At 32.5% G+C, this 12,059-nt stretch overlaps 1 protein-coding gene across 1 annotated transcript in view; it reads right to left on the minus strand.

The window, feature by feature from the left end:
• The window catches only part of LOC148178979 (putative G protein-coupled receptor B0563.6), a 48,621-nt gene extending 38,243 nt beyond the window's left edge, over window positions 1-10,378 (minus strand). The window contains exon 1 of the mRNA XM_088029299.1: window positions 10,195-10,378. The gene's annotated coding sequence lies outside the window, so the exon portion shown is untranslated. The remainder of the gene's footprint in view (window positions 1-10,194) is intronic.
• Window positions 10,379-12,059: the final 1,681 nt, after the last annotated feature.

The following is a 12,059-nucleotide window of genomic DNA, read 5'->3' on the forward strand; positions in this document are numbered from 1 at the left end:
ATAGTGTGCTAGAAATAAGTTTAAGAAACAATTAAACGGGAACCTGAAGCAAGTTACGTTGGTAACAAATACGACAGAGACAAAATGCGAGGACCAAATTAGTTCAAACTACTTACACAAACTTTACAAAAATGACGAATTATAGAAAGATTAAATTCTCTACTTCTGAGTTTTAAAAAATGGAACAAATTTTGGCTAAGCTAAGCTAAGTATCATCGATTATAAAAAAGTTATAATAAATATTCAGGCACTTAAACATAGAAACCAAAGTCCTGCTAATTCAAACTGTCTCAAATAAGCTTGCAAATTCTGCAACTAAAATACTATTATTCACATCTACATAATCCGGCAATTTCAGTAATCCAGCTCTTGGGTGCTTTTTACGACACGAGATTATCGAACGTGCACCTTCAATTTAGACATTGCACTTCATAGATAAGTTTACAATCATGTATCAGTTTTACACTGAAAAATTCATTAAAAAGCATTAGTTCAATATTACAACAATATATACACATTTCCTTTTAAAACAAGGAACTTGATGCTAATTTCCATCATAAGACAATAATTTAAACGTTATTAAAATTAAATGTGGCAACTTCCCCGAATATCAACTTCATCTATTTTAAATGCAATTTATTTGAAAGCTTAGGATTATGAGCTTTACCTTTTTGGTCTAATAAATGTCAAGACTTGACACCTGTGGTTGCGAAAACCGAATGAACTTCAGTCATGAAACAAACGCTTAAAACTATTTCAAAACCTTTCCATAGTACAACACTCTATTAAAGTTTTCGAGGACTGAACAAATTATTCTAGAATGTGTTTACTTTCCCTTAGTAAATACTTTTAATCACTATTAATCTTCCATCGGAGTGGAGATTAGAGCAAGAAATTTTACGAGAATTGTTCTCGTGTTATTTTAAAGCTGTGTACAAACAAACACCTACGGAGAAATAAACTTAACAATGAATATTTGAACAGGCATAAACCTTTAAAGGAATTTTTATATTTAATAGCATCTAATTTAAGACTTGATAACAGTTAAATGAATTTGAAAATCGTACACACTGATTGCAAAAAGAAGGTTGAATTCTACGTTAGCAGCTCCAAGTTGCGGTTGAAATTCTCGTTCTATTATTAAAATGGAATTTTCAGCTTATCCTGATGATATGAATATTTAGTGCACCCAGAACAAATAATGAAAAACACCAATATTGCCTTATTATAATTTAGTGCGGCTCTTATAGCTACACTTTCAGCTTTTATGTTAAACCAATATCAGCAAATTTATTTATGTTGTGGATTCTAAATTTGAAGGAAAAAACTCACAATGAAATAACTTAATAACGTTTGGCGTATTTTTATCATGTATCTACGTTTTTAATACAACTTAAATAAAATTAATTAGCCCATTTGATATTTGGGGTAATACCATTTTACTTAAATATAAGTGTAAGTGACAACAGTTAGCGCCAAAAGTAATATATTTGCATATTTTATGCAACACACATTTTAATATGCGAGCTGAAGACCTACATATTACTTGCGTATATTCCATTCTAGAGCGGAAAACGAATATTTTAAATTTAATGAAACACAAAATCTATAGTATATTGGTCTTAATTTCAACATTTAGGTCGTTGTTATTTATCTAAAACAATGTAATTTAGGCATAAATATTTCACAAACCAATTCCTGCTGGTATACACGAAGCACGTTGCTCCTAAACTCCAGAAATTTTCATTACACTTTTTAGTTCCCTGAAAATTGATGATGGTCCAAAATTATTTGTTCAATTTTCCTGAAAAAAATCAAACTCCGACTTCAGTCGCAATAAACTTTACTACTTTATACAACGTGAGTAGTTAGGTAGGTCTAGATAAGGCCTACAACAAGATGTTGATAACATTGAAATGAAGTCTGGACTTTCCAAAAGGGTTGTGCAATATACTCGAACTTTAGCCAAATAGTGTTATTGTGTGCTTATCGCATTTATGCGAGAACAGAACGACTTCATTAAATCGATATCTTTGGAACTTTCTTGCTATGTTATCAGTTTTAATTTATTGTAGACACAGGTACCTATTACAGTTTGTCTTTCGTAATTTATTTCTTATTTCACTCACTCATTTTATGCAAATCAGTATGGGTAGATATAGATCTACAGATTCTTGTTGACATCTTATTAAATTAATTTGATATTAATTGAATGAGTTTTTCGCAAAACTGTGACACTTTTAGGCACACAAAAGACTTGAAAATGCTTTTCGTGGTTCTTCTTGTTAAAATCTATGCTTCAAAGAGGAACAATTAATTATTATATATTGCCGACAATCAACCAAATCCTTTCCTTCAAATTTCTGTTCGCTCTGAAGATAATAATTAATCATACCAAACAAAAATCTGTTATTTCTCAAAGAGAGTCTTAGGTCGGAAGCAAATTCCATCAATCTAGCCATTGTACACAGGGAAGTTCTCTTGATAAAAAAGTAAAATAATATTTCAGCAATCAGATCGACGCCGACGCCTACCACTTTACACATGTCAATACAATTTATCTCTGTTTCTGGTTGTTTCTAATCATCCTTAATAATGTTTTTATTATTTTGCGGCGAACTTTTTAGTCGAGTAAAGCTGTGATTTTTTTCAATTCTTTGCTTTCTTTTTATTATCGTATGCAGACTTTTGTTTTTGATAAGAACCAACGTAAGCAGAAACAAAGTGAACAATTGCTTATCTAGAAATACAGCCAATTTTACATGTGTCTCATCTCATCATGAATATGGTGGAAAAACACAACTTTCATGTTGCAGAAAAACTTGACTTGACGCTTATCTCATAATATTGCTGTTCAGCTTACAATAGACGTCTAAACCATATTGGATTTGTCAAAAAACTTTCATCTTACATTGATAACTAGTTCTACAAAAAAAGACTCTAGACTGTCCTAATGTTTCTTTAGTGTTGAAATCAAATTTCATCAAGCAACTAATGAAATGCAGGGTCTTGATATAAAAATTATCTTCAAGAACTAATCAGACGTCTCAGTTGGTTCAAAATTCTGCAAAAAACACGTTAATATTTCATGTAGTCTAAATGGGGAAGAGAGGTTTTGTGAGGTTTATTGATATTGGTGGAAAAAATAAAATTTTATCTGAAACATAAAATCGAACGTTTGCATCTCATAAATTTTTGAGGTATTCACTTCTATGCTTACTATTATGATAAGAGTACAAAGGGGAAGCTGAATTAACTCAACGCTTTCTTTGCTGCAATTTAATACCAATTACTTTCAGCAGATTTAAAAGTTTCTTGACTTTAAAACTATGTGGTATTAAAAATGGAAGTTTATTCATCATGCTACTAAAATTAATCTTCTTGGAATTAATTAATAAATACCTACTTGTTGCGCTATCATTTTACACTACAAAGAGATCTCTAGAGAGCCACAATTTTAATATTCTGACAGAAACAAATTACATTCTTCTTTACGTACTTTTCGAATGAAAGAATACGAAAAGTAAAATTGTAGTCTCATTAATTTCGTGTTTACTGACATCGAGACGGGTTTTTCTTGATTCTATGGATTTGCAATAAATAACAACTTCATCTTTCATGCACACTTCGTAAACGGAAAAGATTTCCTCGCCGCTCTCAGTTCGAATAAAATTTACAACGCAACATCGTATATTATTATAAAAGCCTTTTAATAAAATAAATCGATTCCCTTTGAATACGAACAAACGAAAACATCACACTCTCCATTTATTAATCGTGAAGTAAATATTTGCTCAGTCCTGTCAAAACTTTTTATTGTGATGCCCTGATGCGTTTACACGCTATTATTGAAGCCGCAAAAAACGATCGTTCACTTAATGCCGCCTGGAATTTGAAATGAAGATTAGCGACTGTTTACTTACTGAATTAGCCGGATACTCATCCAATTATGATTCCGTTAAATGCCGTTGAACTGTTACCAAAGTAAAAAAAAGTTCAATTACTTTTATAGCAATAAAATGGTTATATTAAATCGAACCGGAAGAATTTTCGGCTGTCTTGCTTATTGGGAAACTTTGAAAACCAAACAACACTGATTGATCTAGATAAATGTAAACACTGAATTTTACGACGAGAATTAGACTCACTTATGCTATTTTGGTATCGATATTTCTATTAATCGAGTGTTTAAAGCCATAAAACATTACATCTGGACGATTACTTTTACAATTTATTTGCCGTATTTTTATTAAATTATCCAATCTGCGAAACGGGAATTTAATTTAATTATTTTTTTTATTAAGTCATAAACACGCGTTAACCTTTTTTCACGTGGAAAATTTATAAACTTTGCACCATCTGCGATAAAGGCATTAGATACACTTTATAAAAAAAAAATTGGTGACGTTTTTACCGGTGCGACCAACCAAACTGACAAGTACTGCAATCCTTAATTAACTTGGCACACCTGGTGCGAACGTTTAGGTTAAAGAGGCAACTTTAATACTGGAATTTTTGTTAGAAATGACTGTAATGCCGTAATTTCCAACGAGCATTATACGTCTATTACAACGAGTTGTAAAGTTTGATGATTTATGGAAAATTCTCCAGAGTCCACTCTTGTTATTTATGGTCGAAATTATGGAATCTCATTTTAAATTTAATATCGCGAAAGTTGGGTATCCAAATATGTTTGTTTCTTATTCTGTGCTATTTTAAACTACCAACTCCTTTAAATGTATTTCAAAGTGTTTTATTTTCTTTTTGGCATTTAATATCAAAAGTCTGCTATTTCATGTTCACTCATTCATTAGTTCAGCACACAAAATGTCTAATTTTACCTCTTAAAAACTTCCAGCATCAATGAAAGCGGGTGACGTACACAACCAATATTTCTTTACAACTACACTCTTCAAAGCCTCGCATGAAATCAAAGTTCCAATCTTTTTAACATTTCACCTCCTGAAAAGCTGTTTTCTTAGACTTTGAAGTATATTTACTCATTGAAAAGCGAAATTTTCTGTATGAAGTGATTGAAAACAATACCAGTTTTTTATGGTGCTATAAAACATTCCAATTCCCCCTACGCGGGAGTCTTATTAAACTTTGGCAATAATATTTTTTAGGTTGGAAAGGTTGTCACTGCAGACGACGTGTGTTTGAGCGTGTGGGCATGTTAATGGTCTTTTTGGACACAACATGAGTCTCAGGCAATTAAGCAGACGTGTCAAGTGAACGAAACTTATTTTGAAAAGGGTTCAAAGTTACTTTAAAATTAAAACATTTTCAAATTTCACTACAAGCTATAAAACTTTTCGACACGTATTAACAAGGGTCTCTATTGAGTGAAAATCAATTTAAAAAAAAAGTTTTAAATAGGACAACGCGGCAACATATTTTATGTTGTTATAATCCAAGTTTATAATAACTCCACATTTTCTTTAAAGCTGGTATAAGAATTGGTCGTAATTCGGCCTTTAAAAAGCTTCCTAATTCTCATAAAGCTCTAATCAAATTTTTTATTTCTTCAAATCCAGCTCCGATTTAAATCAGGTCAAAAATTGTGGAATCCTTTAGTGCCTGCTGTACGTCATAAACAGCAAGATGAGCTCTATTGTCTGTTTTACTGCTGCACGGACTCATTATAGGACGGATCGAGACCGTAAAATTTAGCTCTAGTCTTTGGGATAAGAAGAAATGCACAGTTTCATTACCATGTTTTAAAAATGTAACACCGGTTTAATAAAACTGTCTTAGTTAATAGTGATAGTTAAGGGGATATCTAACAAACTGTAACGGTAAATTCTGCTTCAAAATTCTGCGTAAAGGAAAAATTATATGAAACACTAGAAAATCAACTGTCTTGCTGCAGGATTGAGACGTAAACTTTCGTAGCACCAGTGCAGAAAATTGACACGTTTGTTGAACCATTTTGTTTTCGTTTTACGAAAAATAAATACCTATTTTATTTATATTACAAAAAGGAATATCATTGAGAAAAGGAAATTAGTGGTGCTTGGGATTTGCGAGTTCGATTTAGTTCTATTTTTAACAGTATTTGTTGTCCTTTTGGCCTCAAGGAGCACCAGGGGAATTAGATCATATGATCATTCCGTCGATGATTATGTAATATTAATTATATTATGTAATCTGTTCCTTTTGGTCCTGCCTGCTCATTCGTTTATTGAACGACCACACAAAAAACCTTCCATAAATCTAGTTATAGCCATAATAAAACACTTTCAGCTAAAATTAAGGACAAGCTGAATTTAAACGGCCTAAGTAATTCAATAAAATTACCTAAATGAGTTTAACAGAAAGTTGTTGAGCTTCGCACAGCAGCGTTAAAACGATGCAAAGTTTTCAAAGTTTTTATCAAGGAAAACTCCAACCATAACGACCTTTTACACCTTTGTCTCGAGAAATTTTCAACTAAAATTGCCTACTTAAAAATTCTAGAGCTTGACACACCAGTCAGCAGCTGGTACTGCGACTATTTAATTTTGTGATAATTAAACGCTGAAATTAACTTGAAAGTGAATGTTTGCAGAACTGTAGCACGATAAATATGTCAAAGAACATTTCAGCTCTGTTACGGAAAAAGCTCTAGGCAACTTAACAAAGTTACAGCGCAATGTAATTGTCCGGATATTTGAGAAGCTATAATTCATGTCCAGGAAAAGAACGGTTGCAGTTCTTATTGTTATTTAGATGTGTGTTGTTCTGGACAATAGACAGAGTTTCTGACATTAAAAAAACGGTTCAGAATTAGAAATGACTCTTTTGGGTATAGGATTGGAAGGCTACATGTGTGTATAATGATCACTAATTTTGGTCAAATGGACCTTTTCCGAATGATCATAAAATTTTATGTCGTACAGGAAACGGATAACGTTCTTGTCCTATTACCAACGCCTGTGTTTGCTTAGAACACATCGCCAGAGAGACAAGAAATGTCAAATTTATGAAGATCTACTGGACTGAACGGTTTCCTTGCGTCTTCATGGTTTGTGTAGTTTTTCAAAATTAATTTATCATCAGTGCGTTTGTTTAGGTCCTTCATACTCTTTTTCACGCACTCTTTCGTAACGGTTCAGATAAACAATAATAGATAAAACAAATATTTATGTAATACTCCAAATTCATGCTACCCGCCTACAACGTAATGTAATTAAAAGTTTTCAGATGACAAACTTACTCGATGGGATAACAAAGTAAAACATCAAATTGAGTAAAAGTGTGAAATTGATATAACAACACTCGAAATCTATTTGCCTCCAACTCAAATATTGATTTCATGTAGGTACGTTTTTATTATTAGTAATCAGACTATAGGTTTGTTCGTCTACTAACTTGCTCTGGCTGCGAAGGTGGAGAAAGTGTAGGATAGCTAATGTGCATCAAAAAAAAAAGTGCGGCAAGCATGTGTGAAACACATCAAACTTTGAATAACATTTCGAACCATTTCGTTCTTCCAGATTACAATGATATTTATTATTAGCCCTTTTTTGTAATTAGATAATCATGAAGTTTATCCAAACACGTAACGTAACGTCTTAAAACACGTAAAAGATAAGCACTACATAGATGGAAACGGTAGGCATTATTGAATACGGAAACTGTTTTAATCTGAAAGGAATTTAAAAAAAAAACTTCAAAAATGTAGTGTAATCGATGAACCGCTGGATTTTATTTTTTTATATTTTATGCACGTCATTTTCGTGCTACAATCGCTGCTCGAATTGGGCAGCTAGTTCAAATCAATGAACAAACGTTAATAGAAAAAGTAGACACATCCTAAATCAGAAATTTTATTTCGGAAGAATTTCGACTGATTAACCGATTATTATTAACACGGATGAAGATAAAAATTTATCAGCGGCGGTGATTCAAATGGTTTATGTAATTTGACATTTTCAATTGATTTTTCTATAAAAAGCAATCATGTGACTAGGGTACCTACATTAATGGAACAACAGAAGCGAAAAGTGATTAGATAAAAACTAAACAATTGTACAAAAACCGAACATATAATGACAAGATTGTGACAAGAAATAACTTTATTTTACATGAGAGAAAATGATAAAGAGAAGAATAAAGACGTAAAATCAGAAAATAAGGAAGTGGAGCATCAGCAGAAAAACTTTCAAAAGGAATATAACATTTTGACTTACAAAGTAAAAAAAAATATGCGACATAATATACAAACAAAGTACAATTCAAACATAATTATATCCGGTATCTTCATGTCAACCTTTTTGCTGTACTCTTTCATGAATTTCACACATCATATCCCCTTTTCGCCCATTTAACTTTTAAACGACTAACGTGTCACCATCATATCCAAAGAGTACATAAAATTAAAACAGATTTTTGGTGGGTAGACGGTAATTCATAATTCCATTTTGGAAGAATTACACTAAATGACGGGGCAACATTTTAAAAATTGTTGTGTTGTATGTAAACGAACATTTTAATGACGTTATTGTTGATTTTGCAACATTTTATTCATCCCACATCGTTTTATGTTATTCACTCACATTTGATCAATTTTTTTTGGTTCTGCAGAAATGTTCTGCAGAAAGTAAACGTTTAGATTCTATTGGAATAAAGAAAAGAATTGGCAAATCACGAACTAAATGTTTAATTAAGTTTTTGACATCTTAATAAAGTAGGATCGTTAACACAGATTTTCTTTAATAAAAATATGTTATTGATAGACTTCAATAAACTATATTGTAAGAAAAATCTATTGTTCCTCAATTTCAATCGTTATGAGGAAAACATTGTGCTTCCCCACTTGACTTCAAGAAAATTTCTTTGCGCTATAAAAACTCCATTCATTTTTCCTCAAAAGACATTCTTTGACCATTTCCTCCAAAAAATATGTTACAATACCAAATGATATTTGATTACAACCAGGATCGAAACGCTACTCCTGACTGGTATTTAACCCTGAGTACTCGCATTCATCAATATTTGTTTTAAACTTAATTTCCAAATTTAGTCTCGCGTGCAAATACAACCCCTTCTATAAATTATTTATTTTTCATTTACTGAAGCAAAAGTCAACATTTCTCCACCGAAGTAAAAATATACGGCTTATCTGATTAGACAATCTTTACATGTGGAATTTAATTCCATTTAAAATCGAATTCGTTTATTAATTTCTGCTTTTTAATTATTCCGAGCTTTCGTCGTCGAGAAGCATCTAAATGCTTAAGGACCTCGGGGCAACGACCTATACAAGTTGCTGGCAGTCATAAAGTTGCTGCAAGCATTATAAAGCGCTGAACACGAGTCATCACTTAATAGAATCGGGAAAAAGTTCAGAATTTCTCGAGATAAGCAAACCGATTCCATTGTTATAGTGAGTGTTCTGTAAATTTATAAATTACGCACCAATAAATAAGAGCGAGATTTCTTTCAGGTCGACTTTACAGATTCAAATAATTCTTTATGTGGGGCCACAAAAACTTGGATTGTAAATTAAAATAATAAATTAGGTAACCTTCCATTAACCTGTAGTAACGTTGATTTATTTCGCACTTAGCAAGGTGGGAAATATTTATTTTATTATTTATAATTCGGCTGACGTAAATTATGTTTTAAGGTGTATACCATGTGGAAATTTTAATTTGAAGGTAGGCCGTAGTATTTTCAGGTTCATTAAATAAATTGTAAAATGTAAAGGACGAAAAGAGGGATTAGTCGCGACGCCTGAATAATTAGCTCAGCGAATAAAATATTGTTTTTGTGACACGAAATTTGTTTAATTCTCCTTATTAATAAAGCAGACGCAATTAGAATTGAAAGACGTAAAAGAATGCTAACTTGATTATGTAGAAAATTACGTTAAACCGACGATAAGAAAGGATGAAAGGAAATAATTTCCCCAAGTAGAAACCTTTCCTTTGTCTACTCCTTTCTCGGGTGGCAAATAAAAAATTTAAGTTTTTGTGCACAACTCAGAGTGCATTTAATTTCTACCGATTTCACGTCAACTCGAGCTTTCAAATAAAAATCCCCAACCTTAGCTTCTTTACATATTCGTGTTCGTCGCAATTAAAAAGTTAAAAGTGTCGTAATCCATGAATAAATTCAGATAAAAAAAGCTACAGCTTCCACTCGACCGAAAGTCTGGGTGTGGATGCCCAAAAACGATGAACAAAATTAAACATTTAAATGACTCACCTTTGTGTGATCGAACGAGGTAAATTATTTCGTTTGTACCATTTCCAGGCGAACGGAAATTGATCTAATTACAGTGACGCCGCACGTGGAGAACCGATTGTTGAAGTGAATAGTATCGAAACGTAAGGATAACCAGGATACACGCAGACGCTACCAAACCAGAGCGGCCGGCGTTTTCAACGCCACTGCCCCGAAGCAGTTCCGCGTTCTTCAGCCGATGCTGAAATCCTGAAACACGCGCATTACATTCTCGCTAGAGGGTGGTTACCATCGCGGACAATTTGCCCATGAACCACCCCAAGCGTGGATTCGTGTTCGGACTGGACGTAATTACATACATTATTGTGTTTCTTCACGCAAAAACAGCTATTCCATTATGTGACAATGCTTGTAGGGAAAACGGGTTATTAATTTATTTATTTGGAAAATTTTACTTTTGTAACAGAGATGCGACGAAAACCATTTTTGGTTTTTATTGTAAACATTTGAAAAATCACATTGAAATAAAGAGCATACAAAGAGGGCATTTTCCATATCATTCCAGGTGAAACACGATAAGCTTTCTTAAATGGCTAAAGTTTAGTGTCTTATAAATACAGGGTGTCTCAGAACTCACGCCCCAGAAAGAAAGGGCTTATGGAAACAACAATTTTGAAAAAAAAAATGAAACTAAAGCTAACTTTACTCGATCTCATCGAAAATGCCTCAAATTTATTACGACAGTTTTTGAGTTGAAACTAACAGAGTTCAGTGTCAAATTTACAATTAAGAACACCGGCGCCTCATTCAAAACAATTTTAATATTGTTAAAATTTGAATTAGTTCATAAATAATAATAAATTAATCCACATTGAGATGTAGATCAAAAATTAAACAATCAGACTTGAGACTTTATTGTCTTTTTGCTAGACCAACATCTTCATTAAAGACAATACTCTGTGGTAAAACTGGTGTCCATAAACTTAGACAAGTCGGTGCCGTGGAATCTGTCCTAGGAAACTAATCTTTTCATTGTCATCTGTGTTTCCAGCTTTGTCTCCAATCGCGAAAAAAATCACCAAAAGCTGTGTTACAATGGGCAGGTTTCTTCCTAGATTAGCCTAAAAACCCTCCTCCTTTTTCCGGGCTTGGGACCGGCTTGTATCATAAAACTTACTATGGTAAGGTGTCTTTAGTTCAAACACAAACCTTATCAGAGTAAATTTTATGAAACAGGCTCCAGAACGCTGCAGGCGGAGTTAAACCTAAAATAAAGTGTTAATTAAAAAGTAATAAAATGATACAAAATGATATGCTTACCTGGATATGATTGTTTTGTACCTTATAATTTTGTTTTAGAGAAGTGAAAACGACATTTACCTATACGAGTCGCTTAAATGCAAAACCCGGCATTTGCATTCTACCCTAATTTTCAGAGCAAGGCGAGTAAACTTTTCTAGCGCTTAATAATAAAGGAATATATCGTGTGATTCATTAAATTTCCATTCTAGGTAGGCCGTGTATTTTGGACGTGCGTTGACTTCTTGTTCGATAACTAGCAAATCTCGCAAATATTAAGTCGAAACTACTGTAATGGTGTTAGTTACGACATGAATTTTTTTCTCAAAGCCAACTGCGAATGGAAATTTAATGAATCACACAATAAAATTAATAATAATATAATAAATATATATAATAATAATATATTCTATATATACATATATATTGAATAATAAATGAAATAAAAGTATATACCATATGAGCAAAAAAACTTTAGATAAAGGATGGCTGTCTACAAATTTTTGTTTTGGAAACGTATGTCGGCTTTTGTTGTCATACCCAATCATATGTGCTTGAATGTTTGATGTCTTCGGCCCTTTGAATTT

Source organism: Gnatocerus cornutus, chromosome 2 (genome assembly GCF_029298725.1).
Source record: "Gnatocerus cornutus isolate USDA-ARS CGAHR chromosome 2, icGnaCorn1.1, whole genome shotgun sequence".
Lineage (NCBI taxonomy): Eukaryota > Metazoa > Arthropoda > Insecta > Coleoptera > Tenebrionidae > Gnatocerus > Gnatocerus cornutus.